This window comes from Leopardus geoffroyi, chromosome C2, assembly GCF_018350155.1.
Source record: "Leopardus geoffroyi isolate Oge1 chromosome C2, O.geoffroyi_Oge1_pat1.0, whole genome shotgun sequence".
Lineage (NCBI taxonomy): Eukaryota > Metazoa > Chordata > Mammalia > Carnivora > Felidae > Leopardus > Leopardus geoffroyi.
Genome location: NC_059333.1, coordinates 138,063,873 through 138,085,085, shown reverse-complemented (window position 1 = coordinate 138,085,085; position 21,213 = coordinate 138,063,873). Strand labels below are relative to the sequence as shown.

The following is a 21,213-nucleotide window of genomic DNA, read 5'->3' as shown; positions in this document are numbered from 1 at the left end:
TTTTAACTTTTTCCTGAGCAGGTTAAACCAGTGCTCTGTGCTTGAGATGGTCGGCAGTACTACACTCAGGGTGGAAGTCATTCCCTCTAGGAGACTGGAGATTCAGAATGCAGGGATACTTTACTTTCTGAGAAATGGTAGAACCAAACTGAAATTATTTTTTTTATAAAGGATTTCTGATACTGTTTACCACCTTTTCAGAACAGAAGCCGGGTAAGGTAATGCTTAAATTTGGTGTAACAAAAACTTATTTCCATACCCATCCTCTTTCATTCACCTGTAAACATATTGTTTCCCAAACAAATGTAGATATTTATATCTTCGGGTCCCAAGCCTGGATTTTGAGATGTCTTTTGCTAATTTTCCTTAGCATCTCTTACATAGTCTTGGATACATCAGTCTATTTCCTGAAAATAAGGCTTTTCCTGCAAGTCCTTTAACTATACTATACATAGGAGAGGGGTAGACAGTGACAGTTACAAGCCCAGAATATTGATTCAGATTGCTTGGATCCTAATCTCCACTGTTACTTACTTACCTCTCCACTTCAGTTTTCTCATCTGTAAAATAGACATAATAAGAGAACCTCCTTTATAGGATGTTAAGATTGAAAATGAAAATCTAAAGTGAGAGATTAGAAACATTAAATATTTTATTATAAAACTTAATGATAATTTATTATCATAAATGTGAAGTCTGTCTTTAGTGGCCTTGTCCAATAACTGATGCAAGTGTTTTTTGTCTTCTAGGAAGCCTAGAGCATTCGAAGTCCACTTACAATTAATATTCCCCTCTTTGAAGACAAGATGAATTAGGTGATGTATGTGTTCCTAGAAGTTTAAACTCATGACTGTATGCAAAGCTATTCTTCTTAGTATTCCTTAGGATACTAGCTGAGCAGCTAAATCAAAGGCCCAGACAAAAGTGGTTAAAAAAGTGGATAAAAAGTGTTTCCCTTTCCTGTAACATTCCAACCTTAAGTAGTCCAGGTTTGATACGGTCATGGTATTCAGCTTTCACAAGCAGGAGCACATTTTAGCTGCAGAAAAAAGAGAAAAGGACAGGGGAAGACATACCCCTTTTCCTTAAGAGCATAAACTGAATGTTGAACTCATCATTTCTGTTCATATACCTTTAGTTAGAACTCACTTACGTTGCCTTGCCACATCTATGTGCAAAGGTTGAAAGGTGTCTTTAGCTGGCAGGCCATGCTAAATCCACATGCCCTCGAAAATTTAGGGGTTCTATTACTAAAGCTAGAACAACGGATATATATGCACAACTAGTTCTGCCTTCCACAGTCCACTCTTCTTATACCTATTATTACTTAATCCTCCCCAAAGGAGTCAAACTTCCATTTAATTATTGCTTTCATTGCAAGGTCCAAGGTGCTTGGGCTTGATAAAATACTTTCCTTCAGTTATGTGTATGGCCATTCTTTGTTTAGCACTCTAAAAGCTAAAATGAAAGTATTTTACTTCTATCTCAATCCCTACTATTCCCAATATAGAATGATGGAGAATGGAGTGACCACAGAGTATCTACAACAAACCCTTCTCTTTGGAGAAGACTTGGAATGGGGAACACAAAGTAGGTATTCTTCATAACAGTTATTAAGTCTTTCCAGGCAAGGACTATCAACATTCTCAGTCTCCCCATGGATTAAGTTTCTAGTTTAGCACATCCAGTAGTTGTTACTTGGGAGTCTTTTTTCTTCTGTGGGTCAGGGCTTTTCCTCTTAGAAGCTTTCCCTTTTATTTTAGCCATAATATGCACTTCTGAAGTGGGCATTGGGTAGAATTCCCCTCTGGAGGACTATGCAGCCTTGGGGTTGTCTGAGGTATTAAATAGCCGCAGGCTTTGAAGGTCAGACTAGTGGTTGCTTTAACAGTGAAACACCCTCCAAAAACCTGGAAAGCTTCTGGTCTATTTGCTTTTAGTCAAATTTCTATATGCCAGAAAGATGGTCAAATATATGAAGTCAGTATACATGTTTCTATACTTGAAAATTTTTCTCCTTTATGTCCTAGCCTCAATGATCTGGCCATCTCCATCTTTTTTTGACTTGTTGGAGGATCCATGAAATCCTATTGAAATAAAGCTTAGATGACATCTTCAGTTGGATTCCTAGGAAATAAAACCTGAGACAAGTGTTCATGTGAAAATCACTCAATAGTAAGTATTATCAAGGAAAGCCAGTAAGAGAGTAGGAAAGTGGGACAGGATATCAAGGATGGCAAGCAATATGAGTGGAAGGTAATATTACCTCGGTTATCCCAGGGGAGGACACAGCAGTGGATATCACACTTTAATATTCTAATCAAGTCACAATGAAGCTGGAGTGTTTATACTTCTGCATTCATTGGTCATTGCTTTGGGTAAATGAAAGAATTTATAGGCACTTCTGGATTTCTCCATTTGAGGCATAACAATTCCGGCAGGCCAAGGGCAGCATGCCCTAAAAGGATGCAGATGTTGGCTGCTGGGAGGGGAAGCAGTCCTGGAGTCGGTGTGCACTAAAAAGGTAAGGAGATCACAGTGAATAATGGCACAGCATTACTACATGGCGGCATGATTCACTAAGAAGGCCAGTGTGGTCTACCAAGCTCGATGCGGTTTTAATTTGCATTTTCTTATTAATGAGTTTTTTTCACATGTTTAGCAGTGCTTTTTATTTCCTTTTCTATCAAATGACTAATAGATCTTCAGGCAATTTTAATTTTCCTTAGTTCTTTTTCTTCTAGATTTCCAGAAACTATAATTAGGGAGATTGGTCACTTTTCTATGGTGTGAGTTACAGATATTTCACCTTTTTCGAACAATTATTTCTTTAAAAAAAAATGGGCTATGTTGACATTTTACTGGTAAGAGTTACTGCTATTGTTTGCATTTTTGAGGTATTTTGTGTGGTGCTGTGGGAGTACACTTTTCATGATCAATTATTGCATTAATTGGATTTTTCTGAACTTGAGACTTTCCCGTGATACTCGGTTTTGATTTTTAAATGATCCATAGTGATGTTTTTCTGGTTAATATTCTCCATTTGTGTTAGTATGATGGTCTTGTGCATATTTTTAAATATCTCTGCTGATGCTGTGTCAAACTCCTTTTAATTATTGTTTCCTGAAGTCTCCTGGAGTGTGGGGAGATGGCAGGAGGCTGCCAGAAACAACACAACTGAAAACCTTTTTTCTACTCTGCTGCCAAAGATTCAGACTGCTTCCCACAAATACAGCTTTTCTGTGTGATTCCTTGAGTCCATGTTGACAAATGGAAAACACTGCATTTGTATTTCAAAGAAATCTCCTTCCAAAAGGACCAATTTGCTCCCCTGCTCCCAGTACTTTCTAAGATCTGTGGTTGCTTGGTCCTTGTGCCATGACTGTGCTTTATCTCTTTACCTGTTTTGTGTAATTGACCGCTTCCTCAGCTGCCTATATATTCCTTTTTCCCCTTTTTGCATGTGTTTACTTTAGGTTTGGTGCTTATCGCCACAAATGTATTTAAAATAGAAGTTTTAGTCTTAGGGAAAATAATCTTGCGGAGAACTCTTATAAGTCGACAGCAACCACATTTCTGCAGAGATAGGAAAGAGTTACAGAGATAGTTTTGAAAGACCATGAAACACACTAATGGAAAGAGTAAGGGCTTTGGAACTCAACAGGCTTGCATTTATATGGTGCTCATCCACTTACTAGTTGAATTATCAGAGGCAAATTACAACATTCTAAACTTGTTTCCCTCTTTTGTATAATAATAGTAATATTTTCTTAAGAAAATATTAAATATTTAACAATTATTTTGTTAATAGGATTAACTACAATATATTTTTAAGTCATCCAGCCATATGTGTTGATTGTTTTTTAATTACATTCAAAAATAGTTAATATAGGCAGGGTACTAGACAGAAAAATGGCTGGAAATAGTTTAAAATTATCTAATAGGTAGAAAAACTAATATAGACAGTTGTTAAAATTTGTGAAGGGACTTTTGTTTATTGATTTTGAAAAATGTTGAAACTTACTTTCACTTAAAATCAAAATATCTTATAGAGGTTGGTTAATTCTATGTGTCACCTTGGCTAGGCTAGATACCCCCTTGTTGAATCAAATACCAGTCTAGATGCTGCTGTGATGGTATTTTTTAAATGTGATTAACAATCAGTAGACTTTTGGAAGGATACTGTTTTACTCACTGTCAATGGGCTACATCCAATCAGTTGAAGGCCCTAAGAGCAAAGCTTCCTGTCCCCAAAGAAGGAGGAATCCTGCCAGAGTTTCTAAATTTCAAGCTCAAGATCGTAAAATTGTAGAAGAGGAAAAAACTTTTTCCCTTTACCCTACATTCTTTGCTGAGGCCTCCTTCTAATAAAAAAAAGTGATTAATGGGAGAAAAACAGAAGTTTAATAACACGCATACCTCCTGTGTATATGTGAGATACCAGGTACCTCCCTGAAATGGCCCAAACTACCACCTTAAATACCATTATCAGCTGAAGACAAAGGAAGCCGGGGTGGGGGGAGCCAGTTTGGGGAAGTTATCAGGTAAAACACGATAAATAAGAATAGGGTTGTTATGCAGATTTAAGTCTTTGCCTTCTTCAGTGGTGATGATTTCTGGAGATCTCCTGGTATAGAGACAGACACGCTTAGAAATGAAGAATTCCCTCGTACATCTAAATGTCTCTTACAAAAAGTTGATTTCTACTTTGTTTTCAGAGCATTTACTATGTCTGCTGTATTGCAATTATCAGCTCAAAATAATTCTTAAGCCACAGAGGCATATTTTTGGCTCCCCTTCAGTCCCACCTTTGAACCCTGAAGTAAGAGGATTCACAATCATTTCTTCCTATCTCATCAAACCAGTGTCTTCTTGGTCCTGAGGCCAATCCAGTTAAACAGTAGTGTCCTTGCACTTTCAGATTTCAGCCTTTATAGTATGAGCAATCTTGTATTTAATTCGAGGCATTGCAATAGAAACAAAAGAAGAATGAAGGGAAATTGTTGGAGCAGACTATAACACCAGTCTGAGTCCTGAGGGCAACAACGGTCCAGAAGATTTCTAGATGCCTGGATGATGTCATCATGTGTTCAGGTAAACTTTGTGAGTGGCCCACACAGCAGTAGGCATGAGGATTGTATATACAAGCATTGCTGTGGTTATTTCTCTGATGTTTACATCAAGTTGTCCCCCTTCATTTTGTAGGCATCAGGAAAAAATTACTAAGAACAAAAACTACACAAGTCACAAGGGTAGGAGATAATTGCAAACTTCAGTTTGGAAATTCATAGCCAGATTTTGAAGAAGCTAGAAGAATTCAGGATCCAGTCCGTAAGTAGAAAATAAAACCTTAAAACCAATAGCACTAGAATCCAGTTATTTACAACGGTGTAAACATAATTTTTCTATGATCACCCAGATTTCTACTAAAACTAATTTGTTTGCAAATTAAGTCTAGTTTGAATAAATTTGGTCTGATTATATAAGTGGAACAAGAATATAGCTATTGACCATATTGGATCTTTTTAAATATGCTTTGCTGGAACTTTTCATAAGGAATCTCGTTGAAACTTTTTTTTTGGAAGTATAGTTTTCATACAATGTTGTATTATAACAGTTTCAGGTGTACAACATATTGATTCAACAAGTCTATGTTATGCTAAGCTCACCACAAATGTAGCTACCATCTGTAACCATACAGTATTATTGACTATATTCCCTATGCTATGCTTTTTTCCTCGTCACTTATTTATTTTATAACTTAAAATTTGTACCTCTTAATCTCCTTCATGTATTTCACTCACCACCTCCCCCCAAAACTTAAGAGTCTCTTGGTTTGTTTTGTTTTGTTTTTTAGATTCCACATGTAAGTGAAATCACGGTGTTTGTTTTTCTCTGACTTATTTCATTTAGCATAATACCTGCTAGGTCTATCCATGCTGTGGCCAGTATAGTCTAGGGTGAGTGTGGGTGTATATGTATAATAGCTTCTTTGTCCGTTTGTCTATAAATGGACACTTGGGTTGCCTTCATATCTTGGCTAACATAAATAAGGATGGGATGAACATCAAGGTGCATATATATTTTTGTTTTGGGGGGATAAATACTTAGTAGTGAAATTATTGGATCATAGGGTATTTATCTTTTTAATGTTTGGAGAAAACTCTTTACCGTTTTCCACAGTGGTTGCACCAATTCACATTGCCACCAGTAGTTCATGAGGGTTCCCATTTATTCACATCCTCACCAATACTTACTTCTTGTGTTTTTGATACTACCCATTCTGATTTCTATGACATGATCCTTAATTGTGGTTTTGATTTTCATTTCCTGATGATTAATGATGTTGAGGATCTTTTCTGTATCTGTTGACCATCTGTATCTCTTTTTTAAAAAAATGTTTATTCAAATCCTCTAATTTTGTAATTATTTTTTTGGTGTTGACTTGTACAAGATCTTTATATATTTTGGATATTCACCCCTTATTGGATATATATTTTGCAAATATTTTCTCCCATTCATTATGTTGCCTTTTCATTTTGTTGATGGTTTTCTTTGCTGTGGTCCCAATAGTTTATTATTTATTCCATTCGCCTTGTGTGGAGACATAGTCATAAGTCTAAGAGATTAGTGCCTGTTTTCTTTTAAGGGCTTTATTGTTTAAGGTCTCACATTTAGGTATTTCATCCATTTTGAGTTTATTTTTGTGTAGAGTATAAGAAAGTGGTCCAGTTTCATTCACCTGTGTGTAGCTTTTCAGTTTTTCCAACACCATTTTTTTTTGAAAAAGCTGTCTTTTCCCCCATTGTATATTCTTGTCATAGATTGACCACTTAGGCATGAGTTTGTTCTAAGCTCTCTCTTCTGTTCCATCGATCTGTGTGTGTGTGTGTGTATATATATATATATATATACACACATATATATACATACATATATACATATACATATATATACATATACATATATATACATATACATATATACATATACATATATACATATACATATACATATATATATACACATACATATATATATACATATGTGTATATATATATGTTGATTATTGTGCCAGTACCATACTGTTTTGATTAGAACCTCAGAGTGTATCTTGGAATCTGGGATTGTCATACCTCTAGCTTTGTTCTGATTGTCTTGGCTGTTCAAAGTCTTTTGTGATTCCATATAAATTTTAGGATTATTTGTTCTAGTTCTGCGAAAAATGCGGTTGGTATTTTGATAGGGATTGCACTGAATCTGTAGATTGCTTTGGGTAGTATGGACATTTTAATAATAATTCTTCCAATCCACAAGCATGGAATGTATTTCCACTTGTTAGTGTCTTCTTCAGTTTCTTTCATCACTGTCTTACAGTTTTCAAATTATAAGTCTTTTACCTCTATGATTAAATTTATTCCCTAGAAATTTTTTTCCTTTTGTTGAAATTGTAAATAGGATTATCTTCTTATTTTCTGTTGCTGCTTCTTCATTATTCATTTTTTTAAATTTTTTTTATTGTTTTTAAATTTGTTTTAAATGTTTTATTTATTTTTGAGACAGAGAGCATGAACAGGGGAGGGGCAGAGAGAGAGGGAGACACAGAATCCAAAGCAGGCTCTGAGCTGTCAGCATAGAGCCCGACAAGGGGCTCGAACTCATGAACCGTGAGATCATGACCTGAGCTGAAGTCGGACGCTTAACTGACTGAGCCACCCAGGTGACCCCATTATTCGTTTTTTGATGAAGTCTTCAGGGTTTTCTATATATACTATCATGTTTTACTTCTTCCTTATTGATTTGGATGCCTTTTATTTCTTGTCTGATTACTCTAGCTAGGACTTCCAGTACCGTGTTTAAATAAAAGTGGTGAGAGTGGGCATCTTTGTCTTTTTTCCTGACCTTAGAGGTAAAGCTTTCAGTTTTTTACCATTGAATACGATGTTCACTGTGGGTTTTTCATATAAGGCCTTTATTATGTTGAGGAAGGTTCTCTCTAAACCCACTTTGTTGAGGGTTTTTATCGTGAACAGATGTTGAGTTTTATTAAATGCTGTTTTTTGCACATATTGAGATGACTATATGGTTTTTATCCTTCCTCTTGTTAATGTGCTATATCACAAATACTAAATCACACTTGTATCTCTCGAATACATCCCCCTTAATCATGGTGAAAAACATTTTAATGTACTGTTATACTTGGTTTGCTAATATTTTGTTGAGGATTTTTGATCTTGGTCTGTAGTGTGTTTTTGTTTTTGTTTTTTTTCTCTGTGATGTATTTGTCTGGTTTTGGTATTAGGGTAATGCTGGCCTCATTGAATGACTTTGGAAGTTTGGAATAGTTTGAGGACAAAAGGTTTAGGAGAAGTAGCTGTATCAAGTATTCCTAAAAACAAATATGGAAGGTCAAGCAAAATGAGGAGACAAGGGAGCACAACCTCAGAAAAAGAACTGAACGCAGATAAGCAATCTGTGTAATAAGGAATTCAAAGTAATGATCATAAACATAGTTACATGACTGAAATGAAGAGTGGATGAACTCCCTGAGATAAAATTAATAAAACTTTGGGAAGACCCAAATAAGAAATAGGAGAAATAACAACTGACCTCACAGAAATACAAAGGATTACAAAAACAACTATGAAAAATTATATTCCAACAAGTTGGACAACCTAGAAGAAATGGATACATTCCTAGAAACAGTCTCCCAAAAATGAGTCAGAGAAATAGAAAATCTGAACAGATCAATTAATAGTAATGAAATTGAGGCAGAAAAAAACAACTCCCAACTAATAACAGTCTGGGACCAGATAGCTGCACAGGCAAATTCCACCACACATTGAAGAAGTTAATACCTATTCCCCTCAAACTATTCCAAAAAAAATCGAAGTGGAAAAAGCTTCTAAATACATTCTTCAAGGTCAGCATTACCCTGCTACCAAAACCAGATAAATAAACTACCAAAGATGACAACAGGCGAATATTCCCAATGAACATAGATGCAAAACTCCTTAACAAAATATTAGCAAACCTTATTCAATAAAAGGATCATTCACCAAATGTGATTTATTCTAGGGATGCCAAGGATGGTTCAAAATCTGCAAATCGATCAGTGTAACAAAATGAAGGATAAAAAAATCATGTGATGGCCCCAATATATGCAGAAAATCGATGAAATCCAACATACACATATGAGGGAACATAACATATGACAAATCCACAGCTAGCATCATACTCAGTGGTGAAAAACTGAGACCTTTTCCTCTAAGATCAGGAACAGGAGAAGGTTGTCCACTCTCACCACTTTTATTCAACATTGTAATGCATGTCCTAGCTTCAGCACTGTGACAAGAACAAAGAAAAGGCACTGAAATTGGTAAGGAAGAAGTTAAACTGTCACTATTTGTACATGACATGATGCTATACATGGAAAATCCTATAGACTCGACCAAAAAAACCTAGAAGAAGTAATAAATTCAGTCAAGTGGCAGGATACAGGATATACAGACATCTGTTCCATTTCTATACACTAATAATGACGTATGAGAAAGATGAAAAAGCAATTCCACTTATAGTTGCACCAAAGAGAATAAAATACTTGGGAACAAACCCTCTGAAAACTAAAATATTGATGAAAGGAAGACATTGAAGAGGACACAAAGCAATGGAAAGAAATACCATGCTTACGGATAGAAAGAATTAATATTGTTAAAATTACTACCGTACTATCCCAAGCAATCTATGGATTCATTGCCATACCTTTTAAAATACCAACAGCATTTTCCACAGAGCTTGAGCAAATAATCCTATTTGTATGGAATCACAAAACCTTAAATAGCCAAGGCAATCTTGAGCAATAAGAACAAAGCTAGAGGTACAAAAATCCCAGATTTCAAGATACACTACAAAGCTATAATAATCAAGACAGGATGGAGCTGGCATAAAAATAGACACATAGATCAATGCAACAGAATAGAGAGCTCATAAATAAACTTACACCTAGAGGGTCAATTAATCTATGACAGAGGAGGCAAGAATATAAAATGGAGAAAAGACAACATCTTCAATAAATCATTCTGGGAAAATTGAACGGCTACATGCAAAAGGTTGAAACTGAACCATGTTCTTACACCATGCACAAAAATAAATTTAAAATGGATTAATGACCCAAATGTGAGACCCAAAACCATAAAACCCTAGAAGAGAGCACAAAGAATAATTTCTCTGACATCAGCCATAGCAACAATAGGTCTTCTGAGTCAAAGGAAGCTAAAGAAAAAGTAAACTTAACTATTGGGACTACACCAAAATAAAAAGCTTTTGCATAGTGAAGAAAACCATCAACAAAACAAAAAGTAAATCTAGTAAACGGGAGAAAATATTTGCAAATGATATATCCAATAAGGGGTTAGTATCCAAAACATATAGACAGATTATACAGTGTCTACAATATAGACAGTTAAAAAAGCAAATAATCTGATTAAAAATGGCCAGAGGACATGAATATTTTTCCAAAGAAAAAATAAAGATGGCCATTATATATGAAAAGATGCTCAAAAATCACCAATCACAAGAGACACATAAGTCAAAGCTACAATGAGATATCACCTTATATTCTTGAAAATGGATAGTATAAAAATGACAAGAAATAACAAGTGGTGGCAAGGATATGGAGAAAAATGAGCCCTTGTATACTGTTGGTGGAAATGTAAATTAATACAGCCACTGTGGAAAACAGTGTAGAAGTTCCTCAAAAATTAAAAAAAAAAAATAGCAATACTCTCTAACCCAGTAATTCCACTATTGGGTGTTTACCAAAGAAAATGAAAATACAAATTCAAAAAGATATATTCCCTTGTATGTTGATTGCAACATTATTTATAATAGCCAAGTTACAGAAACAACCTCAGTATCTATTAATAGATGAATTGGTACAGAAGAATTGATTGATATTTATTCATTCATTTTTTTTATCTATTTCTTTTTTTATATATATCTATTTAAGTGGAATATTACTCAGCCATAAAAAATGAAATCTTGCCATTTGTGGCAATGTGGATGGACCTAGAGGGTATTATGCTACGTGAAATAATCCGCCAAGGAAAGACAAATATATACTTCTATGTGGGGGCTAACAAGCAAAACAAACCAGGCAGAAAATGTCCCATAAATACAGGGAACAAACTAGTGGTTGACAGACAGGACAAGCAAAATGGGAGTATGGGAGTGGGAAGTACAGGCTAACAGTTATGAAATGTGTAAGTCATGGGGATGATAGGCTGTTAGTAGTAATTAAGCCTTTGGGGAGTAAAAAGTTATACATGGATTTTTGCCCGTGTGGAGTGTCAGTGACCTTAACCCCCATGTTGTTCATCAGTCAGCTGTAACCTAGATATACAATATATTTCCATCATTTAACTTAGCAGAACGCTGAAGTTTCAACTTATCAAAGAGAGTTGGAAAACTATATTTTTAATGTTTATTTATTTTGAGAGAGAGAGAGTGTGTGAACAGAGTTAGCAGAGAGAGAGAGAGAGACTCCGCCCTGACAACACAGACAACTCGAGGCTCAGTCTCACCAACTGTGAGATCATGACCTGAGTCGAAATCGAGAGTGGGATGCTTAACTGACTGAGCCACCCAGGTTACCCTGGAAAACTTTTTTAAGGACACATACTGTAAAACATTATCATTGTTGAAAAGTTTACACAAAAAGTCCTATCCCACTTTATCTAAATCACTTGCTTCCAACAATTACATTTAGACTACTCACAAAAACCAGGAGACATGAGACAAAGTCAACCATTATCCTAATCTATTTTTCTTGCTACCACATTTTCTAACAGATAATATGAACTTATTGAACTAGTAAACCCAGATAAAATAAAAGTTCTATGTCTGCATTATATTTAATGCTAGTAACTATGAAGAGGTGCCTAATTAAAGCAACAAATTTTATTCACCAAAGATTATCTCAGATCATGTTAACTTGGAAAACACTTGGGTTATTTTCTACATTTTGGGGTTTAGAAATACTTAGTTTGATAAGTACTTATTTTTAAGCCAACCAAATACAGCTCTTTTACAAATTAATTTTTGCACTACCAGCCAGAAAAAAATAGCACATATCCATAACATACGTATGTAGATTCAAATATACATACAGACACAGAGACATTATAGCTGCAATTCTAAAATTTCAACCATGAATCAGGTACTATGCTATAAAACTCAGTGGTTTATAAATAACAGTTGAATCCAAATTGTGTTTCTAGCAGTTTACCCACTCAGATGACTAAAAGCTTTTCTTCTAAGATTTGTCAAGAAGACACTTAAGAGTTTTCATTAGCTCAGTTCCACATAGCATTTTTTTTTTCTTCCTGATGAGAACTATTCCCCTGAAGCTTGCATTTAAAAGAGCTAGCTCCTAAGTCCTGAAGAAGATGGGGGAGAGAATCCACACCAAAAGACACAGAGAAAATATCCAGGCTTTCTCCTGTATTTTTTTTTTTTTTTGGAGGGAGTTGGGGGGAGGGACAATATATTTGCTTATTAATCCAAGATCTAGAGTAATTTCTATTTAAATTTTCCTTCAAGTGTATGACAGTTCTGTTTCCAGTATCCTGATCCTTTATAATACCTACAAGCTTTGAGAAAAATAGAGGAGGGTTTAGGATTGGTAAAAGAATAGGTGGGCTTTGAATTGCTTCTAGAGCCACATTACTAATTTTGCAATGATTGGTAAGACAATTACTTCTAATTTCTGAAATAATTGCTTTGCAGCCTGAATAATGTCAAAGGACTAACTGCCCATCCAGCTATGTTATCTTCAATTTGCTTCTTTATATCAAGGAGAAAACTTGTGACTAAAATAGAAATTTAAAAAGTTCTATGTTCTGGAGCATCAAGATCTAATGCGGCATGCCTTTGCAAAGTTTGCATAGAGTATTCAACAAAACTGTTTTAATGTTCTTTTACTGAGCGCACAGTTCAACGGTGGACCAATTTGTCTTAAAGGGATAAGCCTCTACTAATATTTTGCTCAGCCTCTGAACATTGGCATCCCGCTGATCCATTTCTTCCTCAGCCCTAGGATAGCCCAGAAGAAATGCTGGTCACCTGTTTCCTCTGTGAGAGAGTTTGGCTCCTCAGGAGGCCATTTGGCTTATCTGTTAACTACAGTACAATCATGGGTGGGAAGAACATTCCTTAGCAGCCAATCAAGGTTCCTAAGAATGAGATTTGAAGGACTGCTCAGCTTTCTCACTCTTCTCTAAATTTATTCGGATCTTCTTCCAGTGGAGACAAAAAGGACTTTTTAATTTCATCCTGTCAAGTGAGTCTCAGGCTAGCTGCCATACTCCTTTGTGTTCTCTTTTCAGTTACTCTTGCCATAGTATCAATAACACAGTTTTTGAAAATTCGAGCTGGAATTTTTTTTTTTTCAAATACAGAAATGTTTCCATCTCAGAAGATTCATCATTTGGCCACTGACAAGAGAAACTTACATTAATCCCAATGGCAATTTAAACCAGTAACCCTTGATTTATGACTGCAAGAAGCATCCCAAAAGATACAACAGATGCACCCTTCACAAGATTCAGGATATTCACTTCCTGTATCAGCCTAAGAAAGCTAAGACCTTCAATGTCCCAGGCAGCAAGAATGGTATAGAGAAAACGGTATCTCTGTTTTTCCCATAGGAATGGGAGAGGACTCCACTCATAGACCTGCTCATCTGTGACACTGGGCAGGCATTGTTGGATTGGGACTTTTCTAGCACTAACAGGACACAAATGTTGAGACAACAAAAGCCCTTAAGGAAGTTGACCCCTTATGATATGCTCCCCTCCAAGTTGGCATACTCGGACAGAGAGGATGCTGCTTCTTGGATTCACAACCTATTCATCTGTCTGCCAGATGCATGCCAACACTAGCATATTCTGACTGGCAGAGACCCAGAAGGAATATTCTCACTGGTCACAAAGCCAAGTGCTTGAGACATAGTGTAAGATGAGAAGAAAACCCATCTGGCTTATTGTTTCCTCCTTATGACAACACAGAAGACCAAAGAACTCAATGGCCGTCTCCTAGAGGAAAAAGAATCAGTAGAAAATAAGAATATTCACTGAGCAGGGAAAGAATGATAAGGAGGCAGGTAGGCAGAAGCCTGGATTTGCTGCCGCTGCTCGTGGGACTGTGACACATGTGAGGCTCCTTATGTAGAGGGGCCCAAGGATGGTGACAGAGAAATCTACTCAGAAATTGAAATTACCATAATAAAGTACCCATGTCTGAAGCCTTCAGGTGAGCTCACCATATAATTCAGCATGGCTGAGTTGCAGATGTGAGAAATTTACCATTAGTCTACCTTTAGACGCCATAACCAGGGGAAGTTCACTGTTTTTGAATGAAAATTTTTTTTTTTTACTTTTTAAAAAAAGTTTATTTATTTTTGAGAGAGAGAGAGGAGATAGAGATCCGAAGCAGGCTCCAGGCTCTGAGTTTAATAACTCAGAGCCCAGAGCCCAAGGTGGGGCTGGAACCCATGAACCATAGATTATGACCTGAACTGGAGTCAGATGCCCCACTGACTGAGCCACCCAGGTGCCCCAGAATGAAAATTTAAATTGAATATATTCTTAAAATAAATGTTTGTGACTGATTCCACTAAGATGGCATCTTAGTTCTTTTTGTGAGGGCAAAATAAAGTCAGGAATAATTCAGCAACTGCTGATAAACAATACACTACTAAGAGAATGCTGGGACAGGAGGGTGAGGCCAAATTACACCTCTGTGTCACAAAGCCCAAGCCAGACTGCATTTGAAAGGTAAGAGGACAAGGTACACACTGACCACATTTCCTCTCCCCGAGGCCATCACAGTAACATGCACAGAGATCTCCCATGAGCTTCTGATTCCTCTAGTGGGAAAAGAGAGCCCAGGGGAGACAAGCAGTCTTAACTTTGTGGGAGCCCCTACTCTGCTTTCATCCCACAGCAATTACAGATACAAAAATCCTCAACAAAGCATTAGCACAGCAAATCCAACAATACATTTAAAAGATCATTCACCATGATCAAGTGGAATTTATTCCTATGATGCAAAGGTGGTTCAGTATTCACAAATCAATCCATGTGATGCATTACATCAACAAGAGAAAGTATAAAAACCAAATGGTCTTTTCAATAGATGTAGAAAAAAGCATTTGATGACGTACAATATCCACTCCTAAGAATCCTCAACATAAGTAGGATTAAAGGGAACATACCTCAACATAATAAGGCTATATATCACAGACCCACAGCTAACATTATACTCAGTGGTGAAAAATGAGTGCTCCTTCTTCTGAGATCAGGAATAAGACAAGGATGCCCACTCTCTCCAGTTTTATTCAACATAGCACCAGAAATGTTAGCCATAGAAATCACACAGCAAAAAGAAATAAAAGGCATCCATATTGGTAAGGAAGAAGTAAAACTGTCACTATTTGTAGATGACTCCAACAAAAAAATATTAGAAGTGATAAATTCAGTGATGTCACAGGATACTAAATCAATATACAGAATTCCATTGAATTCCTGTACACTAATGAAGCAGAAGAAAGAAATTAAGAAAACAATTCTATTCACAATTGCACCGAAAATAATAAAATACCTAGGATCCTAAGGAGGTGAAAGACCTATATTCTGAAAACTGTAACACATAGATGAAAGAAATTGAAGATGATACTAACAAATGGAAAGATTTCCTTGCTCATGGATTGGAAGAATATTATTAAAATGTCCACACTACCTAAAGCAATCTACAAATTTAATGCAATCCCTATCATAACACCAACAGCATCGTTCAGAGAACTAGAACAAATAATCCTAAAATTAGTATGGAACCACAAACAACACACATAGCCAAAGCCACCTTGAAAACGAACAACAAAACTGGAAGTATCACAATCCCAGATTTTAAGATATGTTACATTGCTGTAGTATCCAAATAATATAATACTGGTACAAAAATAGACACATAGATCAATAGAACAGAAAAGAAAACCCAGAAATAAACCCATGATTATATGGTCAATCTTTGACAAAGGAGGCAATAATATGCAGTGGGAAAAAGACAGTCAAATGGTGTTGACAAAACTGGACCACTTTCTTACACCATTCAAAAACAATAAATTTAAAATGGATGAAGGATCTAAATGTGAGACCTGATACTATAAAATTCTAGCAAAGAGCACAGGCATTAATTTCTCTGACATTAGCCATAGCAGTGTTTAAGGGAAACAAAAGCAAAATAGACTATTGGGACTACATCAAAGTAAAAAGATTCTGCACAAGGTAAACAACCAACAAAACTGAAAGACAACCTACTGAATGGGAGAAGATCTTTGCAAATGACTTAACTGATAAAAGGTTAGTATCCAAAGTATATAAAGACCATACACAACTCAACATCAAGAAAAACCAATAATCCAATTAGAAATGTGAAAACTAGAATACACATTTCTCCAAAGACCAATAGTTCACCAACAGACACATGAAAAGATGTTCAACATCACTCATCATCAGGGAAATGCAGACCAAAACCACAATAAGATATCACCTTACACCTGTGAGAGTGGCTATAATCAAAAACACAAGAAACAACAATTATTTTTTTTTTTCAACGTTTATTTATTTTTGGGACAGAGAGAGACAGAGCATGAACGGGGAAGGGGCAGAGAGAGAGGGAGACACAGAATCGGAAACAGGCTCCAGGCTCTGAGCCATCAGCCCAGAGCCCGACACGGGGCTCGAACTCACGGACCGCAAGATCGTGACCTGGCTGAAGTCGGACGCTTAACCGACTGCGCCACCCAGGCGCCCCAAGAAACAACAATTATTGATGACAATGTGGAACAACAGGAACCCTCATGCACAGTTGGCAGAAATCAAACTGGTGCAGCCACTGTGAAGTATGGAGGTTCCTCAAAAAACTAAAAATAGAAGTACCATATTATCCAATAATTCCATTACTGGAATATGAAAACATTAATTCAAAAAGATAGATGCACACCTTTGTTTATTGCAGCATTATTTACAATAGCCAAATTATGGAAGCAGCCCAAGTATCCATCAATAGATTAATGGGTAAAGAAGAAGTGGTATGTATATATAATGAAATATTATTCAGCCATAAAAAAGAATGAAAAATCTTGCCATTTGCAATGGCATCGACGGATCTCGATAGTATCATGCTAAGCAAGATAAAGTCAGTTATAGAAAGACAAATACCAAATGATTTCATCCATATGTGGAATTTAAGAAACAAACTAGCAAATAACAAAAAGACAAACCAAGAAAACAGATTCTTAACTATAAAGAACTGACAGTTACCAGAGGGGAGGTGGGCGGGGTGGGGAGGTGGTTGGATAAAATAGTTAAAAGGGATTAAGAGTGCACTTACACAATAAACCCTGAGTACAGAATTGTTGAATCACTATATTGTACACCTAAACCTATTATAACCTAACGTAATAATGTTAACTATCCTGGAATTAAAATAAATCACTTTCTGTGCTCATCCATAAAAACCACTCCTCATCCATTCACTTTCTATCATGAAATTAAAGCAATTCAGTCCTATCTTCAGGCTCCACTTCTAATTCTAGTTCTCTTGCTGTTTCCACCACATCTGCAGTTACTTCCTCCACTGAAGTCTTGAACCCCTCAAAGTCATCCATGAGGGTTGAGATCAACTTTTTTCCAAACTTCTGTTAGTGTTGATATTTTGTTCTCTTAAATCAAAAATCCTCTTAATGACCTCTCTAATGGTGAATCCTTTCCATAAGGCTTTCAATTTACTGATCCATCAAAACAATCAATATCTATGGTAGCAATAGCCTTGCAAAAAGTAAGATGTTAAGTCAAAATGACTTCTCTGTTCATGTGCTGCAGAATGTATATTGTGTTAGCAGGTATGCAAATAACATTAATCTTGTACATTTCTATCAGAGCTTTTGGATAACCAGATGAATTGGTAATAAACAGTAATATTTTGAAATAAAGCTTTCATTCTGAGCAGGTCTCAACAGTTGGCTTACCATATTTAGTAAACCATGTTATAAACGGATGTCCTGTAATCCAAGCTTTGTTGTTCCATTTATAGAGCACAGGCAGAGTAGATATGGCGTCATTCTTAAAGCCCCTAGGATTTTTGAAATGGCCAATGAGCATTGGCCTCAACTTTAAGTCATTAGCTTCACTAGTCTTCACCAAGAGAGTCAGCCTGTCCTTTGAGGCTTTGAAGCCAGGCATTAACTTCTCCTCTCTAGCTATGAAGATCCTAGCTGCTGTCTTCTCCTAATAGCAGGCTATTTAATTTACATTTAAAATGTCTTTAGGGTAGCCATCTTCATTCATGATCTGAGCTAGATCTTCTGATCACTTGCTGCTGCTTCTTGCTCTTTTATGTTCTGGAGGCAGCTTCTTTCTTTAAATCTCATGAGCCAACCTCTGCTAATTTCAAAGTTTTCCCAAACTCCTGCAGTTTCCTTACCTCTCTCAGCCTTCATAGAACTGAAGAGAGTTAAGGCCTTGCTCTGGATTAGGGTTTGGATTAAGGCAACTTTGTGGTTGGTTTGATCTTCTGTTCAGACCTTCAGACTTTCTCCACATCAGTAATAAGGCTGTTTTACTGTCTCATCATTCATGTGTTAACTGGAGTAGCACTTTTAATTTCCTTCAAAAACTTTCCTTTGCATTCACAACTTGGCTGTTTGAGACAAGAGGCCTCGATTTCAGCCTGTCTTGACTTTTTACATACCTTCCTCATTAAACTTAATCATTTCTAGCATTTGATTTAAAGAGAGATGTGTGAGTCTTCCTTTCATTTGAACATGTAGAGGCTATTGTAGGATTAATATTTGGCCCAACTTCAATATTGCTGTATCTCAGGGAATAGGGAGGCCTGGAGTGCGAGGGAGCACGAGGGAGAGCATGGCTGCTGAGGGGAGCAGTCAGAACACATAAACATTTATCAATTAAGTTTACAGTCTCAGGTGAGTATGGTTTGTAGTGCCCAAAACATTTACAAGAGTAACAAAGATCACTGATCACATGGGGTGCCTGGGTGGCTCAGTTGGTTGGGCGACCGACTTTGGCTCTGGTCATGATCTCTCAGTTTGTGAGTTAGAGCCCCGTGTCAGGCTCTGTGCTGACAGCTCAGAGCCTGTAGCCTGTTTCAGATTCTGTGTCTCCTCCTCTCTCTGCCCCTCCCCTGCTCACGCTCTGGGTCTCTGTGTCTCTCAATAATAAATAAACGTTTTAAAAAAATCACTGATCACAGATCACCATAACAAATGTAGTAATAAAAAAGTTTGAAATATTGTGAGATTACCAAAAATGACATAAACAAGCAAGTGAGCAAATGCTGATGGGAAAATGAAGCCAACAGACTTGCTTTAACACCGAGTTTCCACAAACTACATTTGAAAAAAACTGCAGTATCTGCCAAGTGCAATACAGAAAAGCACAAAACAAAACAAAACAAAAAAACAAGTATGTCTGTGATATCCAAGATTATAAGGAGCTTACATAAATCAATAGCAATAAAACAAATAATCCAAGTAAAACAATGGGCAAAGGACACAAACATTTTTTTCAAAGACAGTATATGAATGGCCAACACGCACATCAAAAGATGTTCAGTATCACTAGTTATTAGAGAAATGCAAATTAAAACCACAATATTTTATCACTTCATACATGTTGGAATGGCTGTTATCAAAAAGACAAGAGATCACAAATGCTGGCATGGATGTGGAGAAAAGGGAGGCCTTGTACGCTCTTGACAGGATTGTAAATTGGCACAACCACTATGGAAAATGGTATGTAGATTCCTCCAGAAATTAAAAATAGAATCCACCACATGAACTAGCAATTCCATTCCTGGGAATATATCCAAAGGATGTGAAAATGCTAACTAAAAGAGCAATCTGCACCATGTTCATACCAGCATTATTTACAATAGCCAACACCTGGAAACAACCTAAGTGTTTATTGATGCATGAATGGCTAAAGGAGTTGTTGTATACATATACACTGAAATGTTATCCAGCCATAAAAATAAGAAAATGATAATATTTGTGATAGCATGGACGGACCCTGAAGGCAGGCTAAGCAAAGTAAGTCAGAGAAAGGTATGACTTCACTTTATGTGTAATTTTAAAACAAAACAGAACAAAACCCCTTAAACATATGGAAAAAGAGATCATAGTTTTGGTTACCGGAAGTAGGGAGTGGGGAAAAGGAGAATTGGAAGTGGGTGGTCAAAAGTTATAAACTTCCAGTTTTAAGATAAATAACTACTAGTCCTGTAATGTACAGCATGATCAGTACAGCTATTACTGCTATCTAATATACAGAAAAGTTGAGTATATTCTAAGAGTTCTCATCACAAGGAGAATTCTTTCTTCTATTTTATCTATATGAGATGTTGGATAGTAACTAAACCTTTTGTGGTAATCATTTCAAAATATTTGTAAATGAAACAATTTTGCTGTGCATCTTATACACACAGTAATGTAGGTCAATTATTTCTCAGTAATACTGGGGGAAAGTGTGCCCATAATAAATCTTTACCAATGTCACTATACCCAAGGCAATTGTTCACACAAATTGGTTCTCCCACTTGTAAGGGAAGGGACAAGTTTAAATTTTTACCTTCTGCTCTTGACTGGGCACTACAGTGTGAGATCCGGGAGAATGGATTTTGGTAATAATTCTTACCCTTTGCCAGCTTCTGCCAGTTTTCCAGGTTCCTGTCTGCAGGCTCTGAAGTGAGTACAGTGTCTCAGTAGGCTCCATCATGGGTCACTAAACTGTAGGTGAGGAAAACCAATTATCTCTTTACCCTTATACGTTTTTGGCTGAGACCTCCTGTAGTAAAAGACATATAAATACTGGGAAAATAAATATAATAATATGTATTCTTCTCCTATACATGGGAAATATTAAATTCCCAGGAAAACTGAGTAACTCCCTGACTTGACCCAAGTTACTTCCTTATATACCATCTTTAGTTAAGACAAAAGATGTGTGTGTGGAGTCTAGTTATGGAAAAGCACAGGAAATGAGGATACGATTGTTATGCAGATTTAAGTCCCTGTGGTCTCCACTGGTAAGAGTTTCCGGAAATTTTAACTCCCCTTTTTCTGGTAGAGACAGG

The 21,213-nt window shown here is 36.4% G+C and overlaps 1 long non-coding RNA gene across 1 annotated transcript; it reads right to left on the bottom strand.

Annotated features, from left to right (window-relative positions):
* Positions 1-2,337: 2,337 nt before the first annotated feature.
* Positions 2,338-20,870, bottom strand: LOC123611627. Its single transcript, XR_006718768.1, has 2 exons — positions 20,775-20,870; positions 2,338-2,516 (listed from the first exon to the last, which is right to left on the bottom strand). It is a non-coding gene; the product is annotated as an uncharacterized LOC123611627 (long non-coding RNA).
* Between the last annotated feature and the right edge of the window lie 343 nt (positions 20,871-21,213).